The sequence below is a fragment of the Lontra canadensis genome, unplaced genomic scaffold (genome assembly GCF_010015895.1).
Source record: "Lontra canadensis isolate GAN:19392208 unplaced genomic scaffold, GSC_riverotter_1.0 scaffold25, whole genome shotgun sequence".
Classification (NCBI taxonomy): domain Eukaryota; kingdom Metazoa; phylum Chordata; class Mammalia; order Carnivora; family Mustelidae; genus Lontra; species Lontra canadensis.
In genome coordinates this window covers 4,510,329-4,537,241 of record NW_022631019.1, presented here as the reverse complement: position 1 = coordinate 4,537,241, position 26,913 = coordinate 4,510,329, and the positions used below count along the sequence as shown (strand labels likewise).

General features: G+C 46.6%; 1 protein-coding gene across 6 annotated transcripts in view; it reads right to left on the bottom strand.

Annotated features, from left to right (window-relative positions):
• The window catches only part of CAMTA1 (calmodulin binding transcription activator 1), an 812,384-nt gene that overhangs the window by 535,252 nt on the left and 250,219 nt on the right, over positions 1–26,913 (bottom strand). The window lies entirely within an intron of this gene.

Here is a 26,913-nt window from a genome sequence, read left to right as displayed (position 1 = left end):
CCATAAAAAGCCAGTGGGCGACATCAACATAAGTCATTGCTCCAGCTCTGGGGCATGATATGGCCCATTACTTCCAGCTCCAAACGGATCTGCTAACATGAAATTGGCAGGGATTGGGAGTTAAATTAAGGCCGGACTAGTACACGTTTCCCTTGATCTTGGTGATGATATGACACAGAGCTGCTGTCCCTGACTATCAAAACAAGCAGAGAGGGGCCTCTGTCTCAACTTCCTCCACAGCTGGGGTGCCCAGAGGGCTCGTGGTGATGCAGCAGCCCATTCACCCAGAGGCCCTAAGTCCCCCTCTGCTGTGAGCCTCCTCCAGGCCTGGACATAACGGGACTATGACCTGTGACCTGTGACCAGAGATGCTCAACCTGCCCTTGAAGCAAAGAGGAGCCTCTCAGTAAAACCAGGTCAGCAGAGGAGGTTAAGGCAGAAAACACCACCCACCCAATGTGGCCTGAAGACCACAGGCTCAGGCAGAGACCAGGGTCTCATATCATCACAGACACCAGCCACTACTCCCAGGTGGCCAGTGAGGTGACCCAGAGTCCATACCGCCTCATTCCAGAAGCCCACATCTTTCACCAAGAACCTGGCAAGTGGAAACCCGGGTCCCAAATGGACAGGTTCTTCTCACTGATGGCCACTAAAGAGATGGATCGACGGGCACCTGCTCTCTCTCAACTCTGGGCCTTTTCTGTTCCATACTGTTTCTTCTCCTTAGAAAACGCCTGCCCTGAGGCCTCACTGGAGACAGACAGCCGGCCCTCCTGACTATCCACGGCGGGGTCGGCTGCCCATCCTGCATGGTCTCTTGGCACCGCACCTTCCAGTCCCTGTGATTTGTCCCTTGGCGTCCTAATTGCTTGCTTCCTTGGATGGCAACCCCTACTGGATCACGAGCTCCTCGAGGGCAAGGAAGATGTCATCAGTGATGTATCCCCAGGACCTAACGGTGTCCTGACAGGTGTTGGTTAGGCAGATGGATGAGTGGGTGGGTGGGTGGGTAGAGGGGCAGGGAGGAGGAAGAGCAGGCGTGAGGGAAACAAATGGGCAGGTAGAAGTGAGCCCGTGTGGCCACGCGCCTGTGTTCTGCAGCTGTCGTGTGCTCGTGTAGGTTTGTTATTGGATGACGTCATAGCTCAAAATGCAGCGGCTCCTAAATAAACCCTGACCAGGGCTTCCATGACCTCCACGTGGGGCAGCAAGGTGACGTAATGTCACGGTTAAGAGCACAGGCTTCGGAAGCAAACGGACCTGGCCTGGGGCACTGGCTCTGCCACTTGTTAGTGGTCTGGTCTTGAGCCCATTGTTTACCCTGTAGAAACCTCGGTTTTCTATGAAATGGAGACAGGACCACCTCGTGGGGCTCTTACAAGGAGCAACAAGTCCTAATACTCTGGCTGGCCCGACCGGCACACAGCAATGGCCCCCCACACCCTCCCGCCAACCACAGCTAGTGCAGTGCTCATTATGGGGCCCTCATGGTGTGAGCTGCCGTCTGGAAGCCCCCGATGAGGGAGCAGGTACCAAAGGGGTGCGGCCCTGAAGCTGCCAGCCCTGCCAGGCTGACCTCCACCCATCCTCACCTTCCATCCCTCCCCATCCCCGCACCCCATGCCCGCAGGGAACAGTGACATCACAGTGACCGCTGAGAGCTAGCTAGAGTTTCCCTGGATCTATTGATGCCCATTTCGCTTCACAAAGCACGGACAGCCGGCAGTGGCTGGAGTCAGGGGGTGGGTAAATTGAGCCACTTATGTGTATCAGTCCATCTTCCTGATTTTCAGAAAACCTGGCATCCAGAAAAATAGTCTGTGCCAACCTGAACCCCTCAGATCCGTGTCCTTACCCGGGATTATGCCAAGAGCTAAGTGACACTTACTGGCCCAGAAAGATGGGGGCAGAGCACATCCCAGCCACCTCCAGACTTATCACCATGTTCTGAAGACCCGGACACCCAGAGAAGACCTTCATGAACACCCCTCGGCCAGCATTCGCCCCCAACCCAGCAGGACCCCCCATGCTACTGTCCTTCAAAGAAACAAAAGCCCTGGACCTTATTGCCTTCAATAGTTACTCTACAAATCCTTGTTGAGCTCATTGTATGCTAGTCAGTGAACAAGACCAGTCTGACCCCTGCTCTTAAAGAACCCATGGTCAAGCAGGTGATAGAGACAGCATGGTAGAGCAGTGTAAGCCCCATTCCAGGATTATCTGCCCAGTCGAGTCCGTAGACACACCCAACGGGACATGCTGGGCCTCCTGAGCTGTTGTACGAGCAAGCAAAGCCACAGGAGGTCACACTGATTTATGAACTAACCTTTGAGCACTGGCCACTGCTTCTCTACCCCAAGGTAACAATACCTCCACACAATGCCCGTTGATGGGGCACTCATCTCCTCTTAAGAGCAGCATTTCTGAGCAAAGGAAACTTACTGCCCAGACCTAGGCACTTGCCTCTGTGGTGTTCTAGTTGGTTGCCTGGCTTCCAACTGGACTGCGCATGTCTGAGTCACCTGTCCACCCCAGGCCCATGCTACCCAGTCCACACAGCCTGTTTCCCTGATGCAGGTCTTGGTCCACCTCATCATCGGCTGGGCAGACCATGGGCCAGACGCCCCCTTCCCAAAGCTAAGGAACATGTTGGGAAAATGGATATACGCACGGGCCAAAGAACCACATAGAATAATAGATGCTAAACAGTTTAGAGCAAAGTGAGGGTCACCAAAATCCAGAGGAAGGAGAGCCAGCCTGGCCAGGGAAGGGGACGGCTTTGGGGGGAACAGAGACCTCATCATCTGCATCATCATTACCATCATCACAATGGCTAACGTTAGTAGAATGACGTCTGAGCCCAGGTACCGATCTAAGACTTTAGGAGGGATCATCTCCCTTAATCCTCATACCGAACTTTGAAGCAGGAGCCATGCCTGTTTCACAGGAGGGAAAATTAAGACACAGAGCAGTTAGGTGGCTTGCCCAATGTCACATGGCTAATCTCTGTGGAACCAGAAGCCAAACCAACATGGAATGGTTCTAGAGCCTACACTCTCCACTATAGTACTGAATTTATGATGTGCTCAGAAGGAGAAAAGGAAACCAGTATGTGGAGAGTCATGCTTTCTCCAACACAGTTTAACAGCCTCCTGCTTCCCCACTGACCGAAAGGCACTTCACGGTCCCACCACCCTTCGGGGGACCAAGGGAAGCCAGGCTGAGCACCCGTCAGTGGGATTCCCTCTTTCCAGCAGGATCAAGTTCATTTTCACCCAGAAGCCCTTGTATGATTCATGGGACCATCTACACTTCAGGAACGGGGAAAATCCCTGATTTTCAGAAACCATTTACTTAAAATATCTTACAATGCAGAGAATAACAATAGGCAACAAGAGAGACAGTCAAGCTGAAGAAGGAAAGAGATTTAAGAAAAGAAAAGGAAGAAAAAGCTCTGAAGCCAAACGGTCTGGCCTTTCCCTCTTTCCCTCTTTCCCCAAAGCTTCACTGACCTGGGCTCCAAGGAAGGCAAATGGAGAGAGATCTGGTCTACCTCATTTTTACAGAGCAGGAAACTAAGGCACAGAGAAGGGAAGGGACTTACCCAAGGTCAGTATTCGTGGGCTGACCTGAGCTGGAAACCAGGGCTCCTGACTCAGTGCATGCATGATCTTATTGACTTTCAAACTCAAGTCTGGCCCAGGAAATGTATGGAACACTCAAACAAGAAGAGAGCTTGCCCCCAAAGAAGTGAAAACAGGAACTCAAACAAAATCATGTACGTGAACGTTCACAGAAGCATTATTCAAAACTGCCAAAAGGTAGAAGCATTCCAATGACCATGACAATGACCATGACAACATAGACGGGTACACGAGACGTGCCACAGTCCACACAGCAGAAGGCTGTTCAGCCACAAAAAGGAATGCAGTTCTGATACACGGATGAGCCTTGAAAACTTGCTGAGGGAAAGAAGCCAGAAAACAAGGCCACATGTTATAGGGTTCCATGGGTACGAAATGTCCAGAACAGGCAAATTCATAGAGATGGAAGGTAGATTGGTGGTTCTCCAGGGGCTGAGGGGAGGGGACAATGGGGAGTGACTGCTGATGGGTATGTGGTTGCCTTTTCAGGGGAGAAAATTGTCTGGAACTAAATCGTGGTGGAAGTTACCCCAAATTGCGAATGTACTAAGCACCACTAGTAATAAAAAAGAACAAGAAGAGAGGGTAGACATCCAGCTAGGTGTGGCACTAGGGTGCAGAAAATACCAGCCCCCCTGCCTACAAAGTTGGACCTGGACCCAAAGAGCTACATCCCAGGCCCACTGGCCTCCTCCAGCTGCCTGGTGCTCCTGGGATCTCTTTCCTCTTGGACCCCAAGCTCTGCAGCAATGCTGAGAAGAATGGCCTGACTGTCAAGATGAAGGAATTCGCTGCAGGCTCCAAAGCAAAGACTGTCCAGCTTGCAGATTCTAAATGTTCACTTTGTCCTTTGGACATCCAAATAGAAAAGCTGCCACCAAGGTGTAGTGTCTGTGTGTGGCAGGGCCCTGGGGACAAAGAGGGGAGGAGTCCCCCAGGCCCCTGTTTCTGCTTGGCGCCAGGTCCAGTCCCTGGAGAGCAGGGAGGAGGGCGGGCATCTCTCCAGAGCACTGACCCAGCCCCATCCAGGAGGGCAGAGGTGGCGGGACTAAGGAGCATCACAGTCCACGTTTGGCATCGCTGCCTTGCTACACGCTGTGTCGTCGTGAATCTCCACCATCCAAAGGCGTCACCACCTAATGGCCAGGTAAGGCCAGGCCTGTCTGCCTGCCCCGACCCCCAGCTGATGGGGTCTGATGGGGGACTGCAAAGTCCCTCTTGGTGGCAAGTAGGCTGCGGTCATCCAAAGTGGCTGCCCTGAGATTGGCTCTTTTTGCCCCTTCCCACCTCCGCCCCTGTGAGCTGATTCTGCCCGCGCCACCTGCCTGGCCCTGTTCGTAGCCCACCTCCTCCAGCGTGTCTTCCCTGCCGCCTCACTCCAGGGCACTCCAGCTTCCGTAACCTTCTCAGCAATGCTTGCACCCCTCCTGGCCTCCCAGCACACAGAACCCTCTGCTGCTAGCATTTCTGGGCCTGCTGGCTCTCCCTTCCTAGTTTTGCAGCATCCGGGGAGGGTCTGAGTCTCTGAGTCTCACCACTGTGGAGCCGCAAACAATTCTGCATCCGGAGGCGACAGCAGACCTAGTGAGGGGGGATGAAGGAATCCCCAGTTCTCTTAACAAGGACGCAAACAGAAAGAGCCCATGTCTGAGCCGATCCTGCTGCAGGTGGGGGCTGTGGAGGTGAACAGACGAGGGCGTGGTTGCCATCAGGGCTCCGTGCCCTGTGTGCAGACGTGTCACAGTCTGCTCAGCGCTCCACCGCCGAGAGGCGGCACCCAGCCCTCCCGTCGGCCCCAAAGCAGCCCCATCCGGCAGAAACACAATGGGAGCCACAAACACAAGTGAGCTACAGGTGTAGTTTTCAAGTATCTAAAAGCTATGTTTTCCCAAAAGTAAAAACAAACAGGAAAGATTGATTTTTAACCCTATAGTTTGTCCATATATTTTCTGTTTTAACCCAGTAGATCCAAATGACTATGATTTCACTAGTTTACAGAAAGCAGTCGTGAGCTAGTCTGCCTTCTTTCTCGTACTAAGTTCTCAAACCCCAGCGTGTGTTTTCCAGCACAGCCCGTCTCAGTTTGGAACAAGTGCTCCACCGCCACAGGCACCGGCCACAGCGGACGTGCAGCCCTGATCACAGACATCAGAGGAACCTGTAAAAATCAAGACGGCTTCTAAAGCCGAGCCCTCTGTACCCACAGAGCCGCTGGGGGCCCCACCAGTCGGTGCAGGTGTGGCCGCAGCAAACGCATCCCCGGAAGCTGGTCCACCTCCGAGGTGAGGAGCCGCGTCCTATCTCTGGTGTGTGCGGAAGCTGCATCTGTTTGGGAGAGGATGTGGGAATCTCAGAGCCCAAGCTCGCGGTCACTTCCATTTCCTGTCCAGAAGGAGCCTCCTGTGGCAGACGCCCCATCGGATCACCCAGCCCAGAGAAACTGGCTTCCCCTTCAACAATTCCACCTGGAGCAGCCCTCAAAAAAGGGCAGGAGTCCTTCCCAGGTCTCCCCAGAACAGTCCATCTCTGATCTGGCTTCAAGGAGTGGGTCCAATGTCGGGAGAGAGTAGAGTGAGTCTCGAGGGGTCATTAGTGCTTATTGGGACAAATTAAATAGACAAAAACAAAAAAACTATACAGAGGTATGTTTTGTTTTTATACACCTGAGGCCAAGTAATAAAAATATCTGGGGTGTACACAATCTTAGATGTTTCGCATCCCGGAAAAATGAATCTTCAACCAAGGGGTAATTTTTAGAGTTTGTGTTTTATGAGACTTCTGCACAAGGGTTTTATCTGTAAGGGACCAGAGCTGGGGGTGGGGGGGAGGGGAAGCCAGGACTCTCCTAGCAGCTGGCCCCAGCATCTGCTGGAGCCACAAAATGCAATTATATTGCTCCCAAACGAGAAGTAAAAATATCTTGTTTCCAATACTCTTGGTTTTAAGACTCATACTTAATGTCCTCTGGGTATTTCAATGGTGCCAGATCTCTGTGTTATGTACTTTATTAGGGATGTGTGAATGTCATATTAATGACTTCTAACCAACATGTTTATAGTGGAAGCACATTTTCCCAGAACCCACTGCTCACGGCACTTTACAAAAAATAATTGGCCTTAATTTAAATAAATAACCATTCCACAACCCTCTCCCAGGGGCATCTCTCACCTGCAGGACACCTCATGCATAAAGCTAGTGGGTCTCCTCCTCCATGATAAATATTCCAACCCTGGGTCCAAGAGTGCAATGTCCTTCTCTGTATATTTCTGTCCCCATCCACTGATGTACTTCCCAAGTACCCAGCAGGCCAAGCCAACACCATCTATAGGATGCTCTGGGTTCTCTCCTACAGATCAAAGACAGCACCCCAGATCATGCTTTCAAGATGACTAGAATACAGAATACAGCTATCAACAACTAGAACACAGAATAATGGTTTCTATTTTTTCATTGATAGGAGTGGTAACATAGCTCTATGCTGACAACTTATAAGAATGGTGGTGATCAATATCAGGGATCCAAGGGCATCTGGAGGACTTTCCATAAAATGGTAAAGTAGCAATTCAGGACAAATTCCTAATAGCCCAGACTTCTGCACTAAAGCCTGGCCCAGTGGGCTATCTTATTTAGATGTGGTAAGGCACTGTCCTGCCCATCAAAGTGCCAATCCAAGCAGAAACAATGAACCATTATAAAAACTTTCAGAGAGAGATTGGGTGAAGAAGCAATCCACCCAGTCTTTCACTCATTTCATTATCCACTCATTAGTTCAATCTTCTAATGAATTATTGAGCACCTACTATACACTAGGCACTTTGTAAGGCCCTAATGATACAGACATGTGCGTAATGGTCCTGGGAAATACAGCTGGGAAGACAGAAGGGGCTGCAGGATCCAGGGCTCTTGTGTCAACTACAAAACAGATGATGACGCCAAACTAGCAGCACGGATCATGTGTCCATGCTGAGAAGAGAAGTGAAGGTCTCATGGGGCAGCTAATATTTAAACTGGGTCTTGAAGAATGAGAAGGAGGTTGCCAGGCTGACAAATGGTAAAGGCATGAGGAAAAGGAAATTGCAGGTGCAAAAGAAGGAAGGTGGGAGAAGCAAATGCTTTAGGGGAACTTTGAGCAGTAGAAAGTAGGTAGAGTCTGCAGGGCACAGGGAATGACAGAACCCAAAGCTGGGCGGGTAGGGTGGCATCAGACTGGGGAGGAATTAAATTGACCAGTGAATGGAGCTTTATCCATAAGAACCAGGGGAGTCATTGAGAGCTCTCACTTGAAGGGGAGATACAAGAAGAGCTGTGCTTTAGAAACAGCACTCCGATGGTGTGATGGTGGAGAGGGACAACAGCCCAGGAAGGAGAGGATGGGACTGGGATCCTGAACTATAATGCGGGGGTGGGAAAGGGGAGCAAAGTTGAATTTTTTCAAAAGTGAACATTTCAGGATTGGGAGATAGGCATTTCCTCTTTTCTTGAAAACTAAGACCCACATTCCTGCGGAGCTTCCACTGGATGAAGCTGAGGAGCAGCTGTCCCTTTGGAAGGGCAGGAGCTCTCAGATGTCCACCTTCGCCACCTGGCTGGCTTTCTTTACTCACAACACCTACATGGACCTTGTAAGCGCATGACTTTGGGGCTCCCACTCTGATGTTTCTGGCATTGAAAACTAAGTGGATTATAAGAAATAAACCATAGAGGCTATCTAGAAAGAAAATACATTTAGAGCAATAGATTCCAGAACAGAGATCTGGTAGGGGTGCTGGGTGGCTCAGTTGATGGAGCAGCCAACTCTGAGTAACAGCTCAGGTCATGATCTTCAGGTCGTGGATGTGAGACCCCACGTCAGCCTCTGTACTCAGTGTAGGGTCTGCGTGAGATTCTCTCTTGCTCTCCCTCTGCCCCTCACGCTCGTGCTCTCCTTCTCTCTCTATTTCTCAAATAAATCTTGAAAGAAGAAGAAGAAGGAGGAGGAGGAGGAGGGGAGGGAAAGGAGAAGAAGAAGAAGGAGAAGAAGAAGAAGAAAAGAGAGGAGGCGGAGAAGAAGGAGGAGAAGAGGAGGAGGAGGAAGGAGAAGTGGTGGGGGACAGGGAAGAAGAGGGGGATGGGGGGGAAGGGAGAGGAGGAATATGTTAGCCAGAACAGTCACTGCCCCGTAATACAATAGTTGGTGTTGAAGCTGGACCTAAGACTACCCCACCTGCTGTGTCAATACCGGCCAGCTGTCAATGATTATCTTTTAGCTCCAATTTCACCCTTCTTTGTCCTGCTTTGTGACACTGATGACGGGCCCTGTAAACATCTCTCCTGTGCCGGCCCAGCAAAATCCTAAGCTTCATCAACAGAGAACAATGAAATCACCCTGCAAGATGATAGTGGCAGGAAGACGTCTCCTTTCTGGTTTCTGCCCTCTATCGATATTATTATCATTATCACTATTATTCAGAGCGGGAGCCCAGTGGCCATGCCCATGAGCTCTAGCAGAACCCCACAGCACACTCCCTCACTGGCAGGCTGCAGCTCTGGTCCTCCCAAGGCCCTCAAGCAACAACGAGTCACCTCTGCAGACCAACGGCAGCCCACACACTTCAGCAGCCAGCATGTCCCTGTGTTGGTCATGTGCTCTGAAGAGGTCTGAATTTCAGCCCAAAGGGTGGAAGGAACTCTTCTGGTCCATAGATTATTTATGGTCTACTCTTCCTCAACCTACAGGCAGTAGCTGCTCTTCCAATGGTATCTGGTACTTTCAGAACCCTCAGAAATCTCTTTATCCTTATTGGTAGTCAACCACCCTTTCCTAGTTAACAATTCTTTACACTAAATTTTCTCTGTTCATATAACCAGTATGGTTTCTGTGTCCTGACTGGACCCTGACTGATAAGACTCAACCACTGTCCTGAGGTTATTGATGACCTCACTGCTGTGTCATCCTAGGAAACACGCTAAAGAGCAGAGGGTAATGAAAAGACACCTAGAGGAAAAGAAGCATGTTTTAGGGAAAGTGTTCAAGTTACCCCAGTGAGGTATCACTGATACCTGAAAGTATCTGATACTGAAAGTACCAACCTTCCCAGATGCCAGTCACACAGTAGGCAATTTGAAAGGCATTGGAACAATGTGTACCCTTAATTTGTGAGATCTAATCTGCCTTTTTGGGGAGAGAAAAAGCATTTCTTGTAGAGTAGAAAAATGTCACTCCATCTCCCTCTGGCTTCATGAATTGGGTCAAGTGACTTGACATTTCCTTACCTGTGCTGTGGGATAACACAGTGTATTCCATAGGGTAATATGAGCAGATTCTAGGCACATGGTAGATGACTGGGGTACAACATTTTTAATCAGCTCTGTCGAGGTATGATTTACATACAGTAAAATCCAACTCATTCCTTCATTCATTTTGGTAGAAATGCCTTCTGATATTTTTCTGTGGCAATGTACTTTATTTTTTAATTTTTAAGATTTTATTTATTTGCAAAAGAAAGAGTGCACATGTGCACACCAGTGGGGGGGGGGCAGAGGGAATCTCAAGCAGACCCTGTGCTGAGCACAGAACCCCAATATAGGGCTCCATCTCATGACCCTGAGATCACAACTTCAACCACGAGCCAAAATCATGAGTCGGATGCTTAACCTCCTGAGCCACCCAGGCACCCCAATGGACTTTACATTTTTTTTTAATTTTATTTTTTATAAACATATATATATTTCCCCCAGGGGTACAGGTCTGTGAATCTCCACGTTTACAAACTTCACAGCACTCACCATAGCACATACCCTACCCAATGTCCATAACCCCCCCCTCCCAACCCCCCTCTGCCCAGCAACCCTCAGTTTGTTTTGTGAGATTAAGAGTCACTTATGGTTTGTCTCCCTCCCAATCCCAACTTGTTTCATTTACTCTTCTCCTACCACATTAACCCCCCATGTTGCATCTCCTCTCCCTCATATCAGGGAGATCATATGATAGTTGTCTTTCTCTGATTGACTTATTTCGCTAAGCATGATACCCTCTAGTTCCATCCACGTTGTCGCAAATGGCAAGATTTCATTTCTTTTGATGGCTACATAGTATTCCATTGTGTATATATACCACATCTTCCTTATCCATTCGTCTGTTGATGGACATCTAGGTTCTTTCCATAGTTTGGCTATTGTAGACATTGCTGCTATAAACATTCGGGTGCACGTGCCCCTTCGGATCACTACGTTGGTATCTTTAGGGTAAATACCCAGCAGTGCAATTGCTGGGTCATAGGGTACTTTACATTTTTAATTGAATACAACGTTCTATTAGTTTCAGGTGTACAACATAGCAAGTCAACATTTATATACATTATGCAGTGCTCGCCATGATAAGTATAGTCACCACCCGTCATCTGTAAAGTCATTGCAGTATTATTGGCTGCATTTCCTATACTGTACTGTGACTTATTTATCTCATAACTGGAGGTCTGTACCTCTTCATCCCCTCCACCTAGTTTGTCCATCCCTGCCACATTTCTCCACTCTGGCAACCATCAGTATGTTCTCCGTATTTGAGTATGTTTCTGGTTTTTGCATTTGTTTGATCATTGGTTTTGCTTTTTAGATTCCACATATAAGTGTAATCACAGAGTATTTGTCTTTGTCTTTGTCTTTGTCTTTCTCTTAGCATAGCAAACTCTAGGTCTATCCATGTTCTCGTAAATGGTAAGATCTCAGTCTTTTCTAGGCTGAGTAATACTCCATTGTGTGTATATTATATCGCCTCTTCATTCATCTACTGATAGACACTTAGATTGTTTCCGTATCTTGGCTATTATAAACGGTGCTTCAGTAAACACAGGGGTGAATAAATCTTTTCTAATCAGTCCTTTTGTTTCCCTCAGGTAAATAACCAGAAGTGGAATTGCTGGATCGTACCTCTATTTTTAACTTCTTAAGGAAACTCCACACCACTTTCCACAGTGGCTGCACCAATTTTCCTTCCAACCAAAAGTGCAGGAGAATTCTCTTCTCTCCACATCCTCGCCAACATTTGTTATTTCTTTTCTTTTTGATGCTAGCCATTCTGACTGGTATGAGGTAATAGCTCATTGCAGTTTTGATCTGCATTTTCCTGATGACTAGTGATGTTGAACCTTTTCATTTGACTGTTGGCCATGGGTATGTTGTCTTTGAAAAAGTCTATTCAGGTCCTTTGTCCGTTTCATGATTAGAATGTTCCAACTCATTTTAAATGTACAGTTCAATGAATGTCAACAAATATATTAGGTATCTATCACCCCATTTAAGACATAAAATGTAACCTGTACCCCTGGGGCTAATAATACATTTTAAGTTTAAAAAAAAAGATATAAAATGTTTCCAGCACCATGAAAATTTCCTTCATATCACTCTTCAGTCAATCTCCATCATACATTCAGCCCCAAGCACCCATTGACCTGCTTTCTGTCCTTGTAGATTCGTTTTGTCTGCTCTAGAATTTTAAATAAATGAAACCATACTCTATTCTTTTCAGGTCTGGCTCCTTCCATTTGAGATAATGTTTCTGAGGTTGATCCATGTCATTGTGTAGTAATCTATTCCCTTTTGTTACAAAGTATTATTCCATTATAAAGATTTGTCACAATTTATCTATTCATTCAACTGTTGACAGACATTTATGCTGTCCAGTTGTGAGCTGTTATGAATAAAAATTCATAAGGAATAAACATTCATTCACAAGTCTTTGTGTGGGCATGTGTTTTCAGTTCTCTTTGGTAAAATCTAGGGCATGGAATTGCTTGGTCATAAGGTAAGCATGTGTTTAACTTTATATGAAACTATCAAACTGTTTTCCAAAGTGGCCACACTACTTTATTTCCATCAAGAATGTATATGAATTAAAGTTGCTCCACATCTTTGCCAACACTTGGCACTATCAAGCTTCTCTATTTCAGCCATTGTAGTGGGTATATAACTACCTCATGGCAGTTTCAATTTGCTTTTCCCTAATAAATAACAATATGTAACATTTTTTCTTGTGCTTATTGACTATTTATATATTTTCTTTCATAAAGTCCATTTTAATTTTTGCCCAGTTTTTAAGAGAGTTGTCCGTCTTTTTATTGCTGAATTGTAATAGCTCATTTTGTATTTTGGATATGAGTCCTTCATAACGTTTATACATTATGAGATGAGGAGTGGTTTTTTTCCCATTTCTGGCCTAGTTTTTAATTTTCTTAAAGATCTATTTCAAAGAGCAGAAGTTTTGTTGTTGATGATGTTGTTGTTGTTGTTGTTTTGAAAGAGAGAGTGCAAGGGGGTGGGCAGAGGGAGGGGGAGGGAGAAAATCTTAAGCAGGCTCCATACCCAGCATGGAACTCAAGGTGGGGCTTGATCTTACAACACTGAGATCACGACCTGAGCCAAAATCAAGAGTCTGACGCTCAGCCAGCTGAGCCAGCCAGGCGCCCCAAAGAGCAGAAGTTTTTAATTTTAGGTTAAGTTCAATTTATCTTTCTTTTCTTGCTTAATTTAAGAAATCTGTGTCTACTCCAAGTTCTCTGCTTTCTTTTGGGAAGGTTTAGACTGTGTTTAATGTAATTATCAATGGAGCTGAGTTTAAATTTACAGCCACACTCTTTGTGTTCTCACTGTTCCATTTGTTCTTTATTTCTCTTTCCTCTTTTTTTTTCCCCTTGACCTTCTGTTGGATTAGGTTTTTGTTGTTGTTGTTGTTGTTGTTGTTACTTATAGTAATCCATTTATCTCCACTATTGGCTTCCTAGTTTTGCCTCTGTTTCATTTGTGGTTGCTCTAGGATTTACACTATGCATCTTTAACTTAACAGAATCTACCTTCAAATAATACTAGACTTAAACAGCATACTCCACTTTGCCCCTTCTTTCATTCCTGGTATTGTCTGTTGTCAAATACTTTACTCCTAAGTATGCTCTAGAGCCCCAATGCAGTGATTTAAACAAGTGATTATCTTTTAAAGAAATTAAAAATGAAGGAAAGTATCTTACATTTGCCCTCACATTTACCATCCTTAGCACTCCTCATTGTTTTAGATAGCTCCAGGTTTTCATCCGGTGTCATGCTTCACACGAACTTCCTTTAACATTTCTCATGGTGCAGGTCTCCAGGCAACAACTTCTCTGATGTGTATGTGTCCATGTGTGTGTGCGTGTCTGTGCGTGCCTACTGGAAAACATCTTTGCTTCACTTTCATTTTTTTTAAGAATAATTTCACTGAATATGGAATTCTAGGCTGATAGGTTTTTTTCTCTTCAGCACATATAGAGATTTTACTCCACGGTCTTCTGGCTTACATGGTTTCTAATGTGAAATCTGCATAAATTCTTATCTTTGTCTCTTGTAATGCATCCCCCCCCCACCATCCCCTGCCAACCCCGCCTCTGGTGTACTTTAAGATTTCCTCTTTATCATCAGTTTGAAGCAATTTGATTATGGTGTGCCTTGCTGTGGTTTTCTTTGTATTTATCTTGCTTGGGGTGTGTTGAGTTTCTTGGATCACTAAGTTTATAATTTTCATCAAATTTGGAAAACTGTCAGCCATTATATCTTTAAATAAGGAGTGTTAGGCTTTGCTCTGGAAGGCATTTAAGTTACTTGTAAATCAACCTGATCCTCTTAAGATTTAATCTTTGTAAAGGTGGGTCTACAGTATCTCTTACTCTAGGAATGCTTTAGCCCTACTGCTATTTTTTTTCCTTCTGTACTACACGTCCCATTTGTCCAACCTGCTGGTCAGAATTTGAATGCCTCCCAGTCCTGTATGAGTTCTGGGAATTTTACATCTTACAGCCCTAGCTGCTTTTAGCCCAACCTTGGCATATTTCAACGGTTCAATATCCAACAGATATTTCCAGAGTACCCATGCAGATTTCTGGAGCACTTTCTCCACAAGATTTTCTACTCTCTGACATTCTGCCTTCTGGTATCCAGCCATCTCAATCTCCCCAAACTCTGATATCTGTCTCTTCAACTCAGCAAGATGACTGTACTCTGCTTGGGGTAACCTCCCTAAAAACAAACTTGAAATGCCTCCAAGCAGAAAAACCAAGTGGTTGTGGGACTCAAAATATCCTCCTGGGAACCAAAGTCCTACCTTGACTATTGCATAACATCCAAAAACATTATTCAACATGTTTTGTCCAGTTTTATACTATTTATGTAAGAGGACAAATCTGGTCCCAGTTACTGCATCATAGACAGCCACAAGTCTTGCCATGAATTTTTAGATTTTTAGATTTTTGTTTTGTTCATTGAGAGATCAGCAATCTGATGAGTAAAGGACATAGCCAGGGTTAAAACTTTGAGGGCACCGTTGTTGCCTCAGAGAGAAGTTATCCTGAAGTCTATGCAGACCCAGGCTCTCTCCAATAACAAAAAGTGGGAGGAAGAGATAATGCCTGATACAATTGAAACTGATTCTGCTTTAACAACACCCACCCTTCACTTCTACCGTTGGATGAAGATGTAAACTTGCTGATCTGACATATTCAGTTCAAGAATCAGAAGAGCCTAAAAGAGCACAGATTGTTGTTATAAGTCCTTCCAGAATAGTGATATAAACCTGAATATGAAACAGAAGCAGTGTTGCAAGAATTTGGCTTCTTTTTCAACCTTGGCAGGATTCTATCTGCACAGAAAGTGTCACTGACAGCCACACACTGCCAACTCCCATTAAGAACTAGGGACAAGGGACAAGCCATGTAAAAATATCCTGCATCTGCTGGTCTTTGTATACCCACCTCCCTTTAAGATAAATTCTGAATCCCCAGCTGTGAAAATCAGGAATTTACATCAGAGTGTGTGTGTGTGTTCTTGTCCTACCAATAGATAACCCTAACTACAATACTAAAATCTACCTCTGGTCTAACTCTAACATTAACCAACAGAGCCCTTTGAGAAATGGGTCTTAAATCATTCAAAGAGGTCAGAAAAGGATCTGAAGGTAACAGTGATGGTTCTGGTGCCTAGGGACAGAGTAGAGGTGGGTATTTTGACTTGCTCTTGGCCCTCCTGCCTCCAAGCAAAGCAGAGCCACTTAACTCTGAACAACTAAATTTCTGTGCAGAGCAAACACTAACACTCATCCTAAACCCCCACCCCAAATCCAATAAGATGAATAAAAACAGAAGCAAGCCATCTTAGAATTAACACATCCATGATACAAGCAGAAACCATTGATCAAAACCTCCTATCTTCCCTCACAGCCGACAGTTCCAGAGCAGCCTTAACACCCCATAATGGAATCCCATTATCTACAAAGGAAACTCGTTCCAGAAGAGAGCCACAGACAAAGAGAGAATCAAAGGAGGCAGGCAAAGGGGAAGACTCCAGCGCTTGCCTCTGCTCCCATAGGAGGGGTACAACACTCAAGCTGAGAGAGATGTGAGAACAGCAGCAAGGCAGAGGCTCTTGCCGTAAGTTATGGAACTGAGAATGAAATTAAGGAAGAGTCCAGTAGGGAGGAAAGCCTTGAAAGCCTACTTCTTTCCATCTGTGCAAAAGCAAAACAAGCTCATTTCATGTAGGAAGAAAATTGAGTCAACAAATATCTGTCCTTAAATTCCAGAACCGCCTGAATTTGGAAAACACAGGGATTTCTGCTAAAGTAGGGAGCAAGTAAGATTAATTAGTGAATGCCTCAAATCCTTAATTCACACTTCAAACAAACAAGTTAATTGTGTAGCTAATAGAGTGTGACTTGATTATAGGCCACTGGTGGCCATTAATAGATGAAAGGTGTTTGGATTTCAATAGTGTTTGGATTTCATAACCCGCCTTCATAGAAGAAGTTAAGCTTAGTCACCACCTCCATTTGCTAACACCTGTGATCATGAATCCCACATGGCAAGGCAGCACCCCAGCTTTGAGCTTTTGGAATTAAAGAGAAAACAGGAGAAGAATTCATGAATTTTCTAGAGGTAATTGTTCTACTCTACTTTGAAGAGCAGTTGAGTTTGGTCTCAGAAGACCTTAACATATGCATAAACGCAGCCTTCCTAGCTGACACACAACTCAAAGGCCCATTGCTATGCTGCTTCAGCAGGATCCCCTTTGAGAGAGCAGAACAGGACCAGGCTCCAACCTGCAGATGATACAGGTTGATCAATCGCGCAGACATCCTATTCCCAAAGACACAAACATAGGTCCGTATGAGGCCTTAATTAAAACTAAGAATGGGAGATGCAACCAAAACCTGACGATTGGGAGTCTGTATCAGTCTTCCCTTTGACAAGGTAGGTCCTACCCTCAGAATATCAGATTACTTTAAAAGGAAAAAAGAGATCTTCCTCTTCTCTTGTTTCTTGATAATATCAAGGAGTAAGATGAACGATAAGGAGCCCAAAAGCATCACAGTGTGTCATTTGAAGAGCAGTATAGGCTGCAGGGCAGAAAACACAGTCAATCAAATATATCTTCCTGAGAAGGTTGTGATGTGATAATGCATATAATGTCAAAACTTTTATTAAAAGGGACCTTGCTTCTCAAAGGGTCACAATATGGCAATATCAATAGGAGGAGGACAGAACTGGCATTTTTTTCTGGTCATATAAAAAAGAAAAGGATTCCAGTGAAGGGAGGCCTTCACTGTCCAATGGGATGACAGTCTGAGAAGCATCCCCAGTGAGTCTGCAGCTAGCTGCACCCCCCCAAGGGGCAGCCTTGATGCAATATCCTTATCTTCACTTGTTCAGCTCCATTAATTCCTTGGAAATCTGGGTCAGTCATTACGGGGGATAGAAACCATGGAGAAGACCTAGGCTCTCTCTTCAAAAAGCTTTTGATCTTGGAAGACTAAGCACCTAAACTAGAAAGTGGTGTGAGGCTCTAAGACCACTGAGATGCAAAGTGGGCCACGGGAAGTCCAGGAAGTCCCGGCCAAGTCGACAGAAGCTGGTGGAGTCAGAATAAGAAACCAGCACGCAGGGGCAGAGGACGGTGTGGGGCTGCTCTCCGTGGTCCTGAATCAACCAGGGTAGCTATTTCCTACTGCATGTCATAAATTAACCCATTCGTGAGTCCTTAAATCAATCTAGGGTGGAATTTCTTTATTTCTTTGGAATGGAATGGAACGGGGTGGGGTGAAGTCAAGTGGAATGGAATGGAAAATATCAGAGTACACCATAGGTAGCATTGTTTCTTGAAACTTCTGTTCAGATGTTCTGGATCATGACATGAAATGTATTTCTGGATGTCAAGGACAAATGTTAGGACATCCCCACTCTAGGGTACAGTTGATTCTTTCCATCCTTGAACATGAAGATTCCTGTCCCCAGGAATTCTGATGGAAGGTGCAACTAAGAAGCAGTGGTAGAGGAGAATGTAGGATAAAAATCAAGAGAAAGAAATAAATAGAAGACCACAACTGCTAAAAGATTGTAAGGGAAAGTATGGGGAGAGACTTCTGATTTTTACATGAGTTACTCAAATTGCTGGGATTTTGCCCCTGCAAAGTTGAAGTAGGAGGCATGTCACCCACCTCCACTCCCAACACTACAGGTGTTTCAAAAAGAAGGTAGCTGCATGCCAAACCCAGGCAACACGGCTATTTTATTACCAGTTCTTTCAGCCTTTGGTCCTTACATTCAGTGAAGGGCTTTAACTCTGCCTTAAAGGCTTTCCTGTAAACTAGGGATGATGATTGTACCTATGTCAGAAGGTGGCGATGAGGATTAAAGGAGTTAACTTATGCCAAGTACTTCAAACAATGCTGTATGAGGGTTAACTATTATCATCACTTTACTTTGATATAAGTTTAGATGACAAACTCAAAGATTTCACATTACATAGCCATTAAAAACAAGCATGAGAATTTAGTGCTTAAAATACAATATTGGGGAAAAAAACCTGAGAAACAAAGCTGTGTAGCAATATACAATTTCAAATACGTTTCATACATGTAAGCAGTATAACAATCTCAATTATGTTTTAAAAGAGTTCAAAAAAATATTGGGAAAAAGTCTCCTGAAATGTTAACTGCAGGTGGATTTGGGTATGAGGCCTTAGATAAATTTCTCCTTTGTACATTCCCTTCTACTTTCTAGTTTTTTCTACAATTAGTACGTGTTTTTATAATCAGAAAAGAAAATCCTTCAGAGGCTCTAGCTCAAAGTCCAAATGGCTTTCATCTTGAAATGTGCCATTCTGCAAAGCAGGCAATAAAACAGAATATAGGCGTGAGCACGGCACCACGCCTCATTTGCATAGCCATGCAGATAAGCCAACCATTTAACAGGACTGTGGTGCTTCTGACTTTCTGATCTTTCTGTGCCATTTCACAGCTGCTGAAAATGTTGGGAATTGACCCAAACTTTTGATTTACTTCCAACCCCAGGAGGGCAGAGGATCAGAGATTACCTGAAACAACCCTGGATGCAGACACACCAGCTCAAGTCCTCCTGTCCACACCTCAGCCACAGAAGCCAGGCAGCAGCACTGGGAAACACACAGGAACCCTACTATGTGCCAAGAGCTGAGAGTCCAACAGCATCTCATTTAATCTTTCCCAACAGCTCTATGACAAACGTATTATCATTGTCCCTTTTCACAGACAAGGAAGCTGACAGTTTAAAAAGCACAAAAGCCAAACTATGGAAAGAGCCCAGCTGTCCATCAACAGATGAATGAATAAGGCAGATGTGCCATACACACACACACACGCACCAGAATATTACTCAGCCATCAAAAAGAATGCAATTTTGCCGTTTGCAACAATGTGGACAGAACCAAATAATAATGCTAAGTGAAACAAGTCAGTCAGAGAAAGACAGTTATGTGATTTCACTCATATCGCATGGAATTTAAGAAACAAAACAGATGGTCATAGGGGAAGGGAAGGAAAAATAAAAGAAGATGAAAACAGAGACAAACCATAAGAGGCTCTTACCTCTAGGACACAAACTGTTGCTGGTGGGGGGATGGAGTAACCGGATGACAGGCATTAGTGAGGGCGCGTGATGTGACGGGCATTGGTGTTATGTGCAACTGATGAGTCATGAACTCTACCTCTGAAACTAATAATATACTATACATTAATTAATTGAATTTAAATTAAAAAATATTTGTTAAAAGTGGCACTACCATTCCATCCTTTGCTCCCCTTCAGGGCAAACTTTCAAAGAGTGTCCAAACTGGCTGCCTCCAACTTCTCCCCTCTCACCCTTTCTTAGGCCAATTCCTATCATGTGTGTACCCCCACCATTCCATCAAGGCAGTGCTAGTCACCATCACCAGTGGCTTCCACACTGCTGATGCCAGTGGCAATTCTAGGCCTTCATCTTGCTTGTCCTCTCGGCTTCCTCCTTGTGGAAACACTATCTCCACTCAGCCTCTCAGACCCCCATCTCTTTCTCTCTTGGTCTTGCTTCTGCTTCTCTGACTGCTAGTCTCAATATTGTTCACTCATTCTTCCTCTCCCGCCCTCTAAACACTGGAATGCCCCCAAAGTTCTGTCCTTGGACCTCTTCTCCACGCCCCCCCCAACCTCCTGTCACCTCATGGAGACTTACAACTCCAGACGTCATCTCTACACTGACTACCCCAAAATTACTACTTTCAGCCTGGACTTGTACCCTGAACTCCAGACTCACACATCAGCTACCTATTAAATAACCACCCGCGTACCTGATAGGCATCTTAAATTCCACATGCCTCACATGTGAACCCTTGAGCCCCTCACACACCCACACAAAAAACCTCCTCTTCCTATGGTTTCCCCATCTGAGCAGATGACAGCTGCACCCTTCCAGGGCTCAAACAAAACACCGGAGAGCCGTCCTTGTTTCTTCTGCTCACAGATTCATGAGCAAATCCTCTTCATTCTACCTTCAAAATATGTCCAAAACCCAATACTTCTCTCATCTTTCTTGCTGCCCCTTTGGTTCCAGCTGCCAGCACCTCCCACCCAGAGGATTGCAATGGCCTCCTAGCTTGTTTCCTGGTTCATACTAGTGAGGAACTACCTTCAAGATGGCTCCCACCTCATTCAAAGTCAAAGTCAAGGTCTTCGCAGCAGACTACCAGCCCTGCATCATCTGGCTCCACTCCACCTCTGATCTATACCACTCTGCTGCAGCCACACTGCAACCCTGCTACTCAGTAGACAGACCAGCATGCTCCTGCCCCAGGGCCTTTGCATTTGCACTTCCATCAACCTAGAAGAGACCCTTCTCTCAGAATTCCACTTGGCTCATTTCCTCACTTCCTCTCAGTCTCAATCCAAATGTCCCCTTGTCAGTAAGGACTTCCCTAATCACAGTATGAAATAGCAACATCCCCTTGTGTACGGCCTGTCCTCATCCACATGATTTTTTTCCCCATGGTATATATTCCCACATGATATTCTGCGATACACTACACATACTGCTATACTGTTCATGCTGGTTTTTTTTTTTCAATTGTCCCTCTCCATTCTTACCAACACCCTCAATGAAATGCAGAAATTTCCTCCATTTTGATCCCAGTCCCTAGAACACTGCTTGACCCAGATTCAATAAATATTTATTGAATGAACAAGCAAACAAGCCTGTTCAAGGCCATCTGGCTAACAAATTCTGGTGGCAGGTTTCAGACCTAGACCTTGTGTCTCCAGAGCCCACACACATCCCATCTACATTCTCCTGCCTCTGGTTGCCAAGACATGTTGCCTGACAACCTTGCAAAGTCAGAAATACTGTATGCAGCCAGGGAGGAAGTTGGTGCAAGACTCCAAGTGGCTAATAGGACCAAATATTGGAGATAAAAGGTTTGCACGAGGAAATTCAGGACATATGATCATGACACTAATACCATGCGTCATGTAATGCAGCTTGGATGAGTTCAGTGTTGACAGAGGGGTCAGGGAGCTGATCTCCACGCAGACCAGACTGTACACAAAGCCTCAGCAAGCATGCAACAAGGATTTACCTTTGACCTCAAGAAAGCTCAGAAGATACAAGGCAGATGGGCCACCACAAATCCATCTTTACTATCAGAGAAATAGCCCAAAACCCTGATCTACTAACAGAGCCGCTAGCCTCTGCTTCATACCTCAAAGACTGTATCAATAGTCACCTCCATCCTCTCTGCTCATTTCCTGACGACCCCACGCAGGATGGCACAGGATATTTGCACCACGTTATGCCCCAAACCCTTTGCTTTAATTGGTCCTAGCCATTTCCACTTTTAGCTTCTTTCACTTATTTGGTTTTAAAAGTCAATCTCTGTGTGATCCAGTAGGAGCCCAGAGAATAGAGAAGAGAGTGAAACTAATCCACAGCATTTGTGTTTAATGGTTAGATATTAACTGACTTTTTTTAAACTGTGTAAATCGGTCCATTTTCGGTCTTTATAATCTGTTCGTTCTCATTAATAGAGGAGCAACACTCATCAACAACTCTGTACTACATATCACCTTGTAAAACTATAGTCCATTTATTTTTAAAAAATAAAATAGATTTATCACAATTTGAAATACAGAAAGTCATTAGAATAATAATTAAAAACACAACTACAAGCACAATAAAAGTTCCATGATAATAAACCACATTTTAATGTATACTAATTCTCCTAATGATTTACTCTCTACATCTTACAGGGTCAAATCAATGTCTGTACAAAAAAAAATTTTTTTTCAATTAAATTCTATTCATTGTATCTTTCAAGTGAGTCTATTGTTTGCTTTTGTTTCCCATCAGGCCATTTGTCAGTTGCTCTAGCCCAAGATTACAAATAGGAGGGACATGGCCCCATCAAGGTCAGAAGAAACACATCCAAGTCCTACCCAAGCCACCTTCACCATCTCCTGTTCATTTGTCATTTGTGACCTTGCTGGAGGAGGGGAAGAAAAGGGGGAGGCACCATTCCACCCCATACTCCGGCACGAGCTGTGGGCCTGTGGGCTCCGACTGGCGTGCCCTCCCCTCACACGCTCAGCCAGCACAGGCACCTCCGTGCAGGAGCGGAAGCCACTTCTGCCAGACGTGGCAGCCGGCAGCTCAGACTGGCCCTTGTTAAACTTTCTCTTGCCCAGAAACGCGCACACACACACACACACACACACACACACACACAGGCGGTCCTCCCCTTCTGAAGTGCATCTTGCCTGGGTGCTCAGAGCCAAAGAAAAGACCTCTGCTCCCTAGTCCCTTGCACCAAGACTTATCAAGTCTTTACCGTGCCCGAGTGATTTTTCTAGAATTAACATATGCATGCTCACACACACACACACACGATTTCTATGCTTGGAAACAAAGGCCAGTACTGACACTTTGATGAGATGGAAGGATGGAGGGTGGAGGCAACTGGGGAAGATGCTTCTGCCTGTCCCCTCGCTGCCACCAACAGAGAAGGGCATTGCCCAGCGATGTGCTACAGCCAATGTGGAAACAGGGGTCCTGGTCCAGGCCTGGGTCTGAGCTGACCACCTCCTTTGTTGCCAGCACTAGGGCTCACTAGGTGTGACCTGCACAGCAGAGAGAAAGCTGACTTCTCAAAATGCATTTGCTGTACAAAGCCCAAGGAGCATTAGCACGCGGAAAGGGAAACGTGACCCCGGAGGCTGGCTCCAGAGTCATGGGGAGCCAGCAGTGACCACAAGAACCAGAACCACACCCACTTTTCAAGTGAGGGAAAACATGTTACTGAATGAAAATTATTTACTTCAGCACCCAACAATTAATTAATGAGGAATTAATGAGGAAGCTGAAATAAGGCCAGAAGCGGCTATTTAATATCTTGTTCTTCTAAGTCGAGAAAGTCTAGGGAAACCTACACATCTCCTTTCTGGAAGCTTCCTGGCTGTGATGTCAGCACAGCCTTCTTGAGATGCCCCCACGTGAGCTGCACTGATTTTGCTGCCTTCCTTTTCACGGACACAAAAAAGAAGGGATGCCTGCAGCCCCTGTGCTGTCCCATCCGGAAGCTGGCCATTCCCGGCACGTCTGGGCCCCGCCTACCGACGAGCCCTGTTTCTCCAGAGCGCAAAGGACGCATCCGACCAAGGAGCTGCACTTCGACCCCAAGGAGCCAGAGCATCAGAAGAGGATGAACGAGCAAGACTGGGGGAGGCCCAGGAAGAGAGCTGGAAGTGGCAGAGGTTCTCATTAAGCAAGACAGCCTCATGCTGGTGCTCGGCTTTATAAGTCTCAGCTGCACAATGCTGTTTAAAATATAGGTGCAATTTGGGCCTGTGGTTAATACTGTTTAATTTTATTTTGTACTCTGTAATATTTTCCCAAGCTGGGCCCAGAGCACGTCTGGAGTCTCACTCAGCTCCAGATCTGGCTGGCCTGGCAGAGGCCCCCAGCCCGGCAGCTGCGTGCGAGTCCCTGGGCGCCCCGCTGGCCGCCCCTCTCCCCACGCGCCCCTCAGAGTACACGGCCTCCCGGCAATGCCGCTGGCCAGGCTCCCCCCGCTGCTCCCCATGGCCGCGGACACCAGATCTATCCTGCCGGCTGGCCCGCGATCCAGCTCATTTGTTTGCGCCTTTGACGGCTACATATTGCCTCCTTGCTCCGTGGCAGGCGGTCTGCATCCAATTTTTGATTTGGAAAATAGGATCACTTTGATCCCAGTGGAAGGAAGCAAACCTCCAAAAAAGAAATTGCAGATTCTAATCCCAGGTCGACCACTCCCAAGCTAGGTGACCCTGGGCAAGCCACTTCACCTCTCAGCGTCTCCTTTCTGTCCTCAGAGGGTCTCTGTGAGATCTGGGGTCTAGGGGAGATGAAGCAGGAGAGTGCCCTGCACAGCCATGGCACAAGACAGGTGCTCGATAAATGACCAAATGATCATCATTTGGGTTAATGTTGACAGCTTTTGCCAGTTGCTTTTGGGTTAAGGGAACAGTCAGGAAAGAAAGAGTTTCTGTGCAATGGGACACTGGGGGCCTCGCGGGGCCAGTGAGGGTCTGAACCCTGCCTTTGCTGCTTGTGGGCAGTGCAGGGACCAGGCCTGCCACCCCTCCCGCAGCGCCAGGGGCTCTGCAGCCAGAGAATGATGAGGGACCACACAGAGGGTCCATCTTCCCTCTCCATGAAGATGGGGCAATAACTCCACTCAGCCGAAACATCCCATAAGTGCTAGTACACATAACGAAGAGAGACAAGAGAACATTCCTGCCCCGCATGCTAAGAAATAAGAAAGGGGCTCTGTCTCAGGGCAGTCCCCAGAGCGGCCAGGAGGGTCCCCTGTGATGGAGAGGGCCGGCAGCTAATCAGGGGCTGGGGAGCTACACAGGGGCCGATGTTCTGTAGCCATGAATTTTTCCGAATCCCAATAAAGTGCTTTTTACTTTATTTGTCCAGATTATTTATAAATGGATTTTTCAATAAAAAACAGAGCTCAGGCTGTGTGATGGATCTTTCTTGGCACTTCCCTCGAGACACTTTCGTCCCCACTGCCGCCAGCCTGGCCCAGTAGTACCTGCCTTGATCAGCCCGTCCTTCCCCTCAGGCCGCTGATCAGCTTTCAGTGATTTCTCAGAAGCCCAGGGGTAGTCACTGAAGTTAAAGTCCCATCCCAAAAACTCAAACTCAACTCAACAAGCACATACTGATATCCTACTGTATGCAGGACACTAGGCGGGCCAGGCGCTGTGCTGGAGAGAGGGGATGGAAGACAGAAGCAGAGATTTCCTTAAGCAGCTGGCAAGTGAGAGAAGAAAGCACTTTTGCACAAAATGAGTCCAAGACAAGGAATCTCGGAAAGGGTTAAAAGGAGGCTGCTGTTGACAGCGCATGGATGGAGGAACAAAGTGTCTGTATCCACAAGGATACTTCTGGCTGCAAGATTACAGAAAATCAACCTCAGTCTCAACCAAGAAGGGAAATGGGTTATCCCATATCCCAAGAGATCTGGAGGGACGGAGGACATCAGCAACATCATCGGGAACCCGTGTTTGCTCTTTCTTGACCTTGACCTCGGGCTGCACCTGTGTGGCTCACCCAGAACCCCCTTGGGAGAGCTAGGAGGTCTCTCCCGGTGTTCCTACACATACCCTGGTGCTAACTAGTCACGCCTGCCCCGACACCAAGCACTCAGCGACTGCTCAGACTGATCAGTTTTACTGCCCACAACTGGGGCGAGAACTGGCCTGTCCCAAAGATTCTGGCCCCTGACATCCGCTAGCAAGAGAGGGAGGGGCCTGCGGTTGAGCAAACAAGGAGCTGCCCCGCCTGGAAAAGCTGCCCTTTGTGTCAAGCTACCAAAATCTACACACACGTAAGCAGGGGGCTTGCCAGTTGTGTTCTTTGTGCATCCTCTGCAAGTCGTGCCGTGCCCAGCAGCCAGTGGACACTCAACTATTGGACAAATGAGAGAACGAATGCTGGGATGACTCAAGGGACGGTCTGCAAATAGAATAGAGGACATCCAGACCCCAGGCGGGTCTCAGGGAAGCAGGACAGCAAATAGGATCGGAGAGGTAAAAGACACTGATGTGTTTCCCTAAGCTATGAACCCGGGGTGCTTCCCAGATGACAGGCTAGCCCAGCAAGGAGGCAAAACTCTTTCTCTTAATTTCACCTATGATTCCAGTGAAACGAGCCCCAGACGGTCCCCGAGACATCGCTAGGGTGTCGTGTGGCACAGATACCGTTAGCATCAGGAACAAGACTTCCAAAGGCTGCAACGTTTTATTCAAGAAGCCAAATGCACCTTCAGCTAGTTTGCTTTTCTCCCAGTAGGACTTCAGCTTCAACTTCCTGCGTGCTGTGGTTTGATACAATTCTACCAAAACCAACCCGATCATGGGAAGCAGGAAAGTGAGTCCCTTTGCGGATCTTACTGGCACTGCGTACCAAAAGGAGCTGCTGGGCACCCCATCTTCTCTGGCTTTCTCAAGTTTTCTTTCTTCCGCGTCATCCGTCAATCGGAATCCTTCTCCCCCCGCTCCGCTGGTTTGCTCAGCTCCCGCCGCTTCTTCTCCTCTATCAGCTGCAGCACTTCCCCCAGGCCAGTCCGCTCCAGACCTCCAAACCCAGTCTGGCCTCTTTTCCCATGGCAGCTCCCCAGCGGCCCGGCGCAGAGCTGACCCCACGCCCCCTGCCCGCCCAGCCCTCCTCTGACCCCCGCTGTCACCACGCCTTCCCCTCTCCTGACCAGGGGCTCCAAACCCTGCAGGACCCTGCCCGCCCTCCTCACTCCCACACCTGCACTCTCCCAGGACATCCTCGCCGGCTCACGGCTTGGAGCAGCAGCTAGTTGTTGTCAGAGAAACGTCCTTGTCTGAGCTCCTGATTCCTGTATCCAGCGCCTCCTTGGACATATAATAAACATCTCA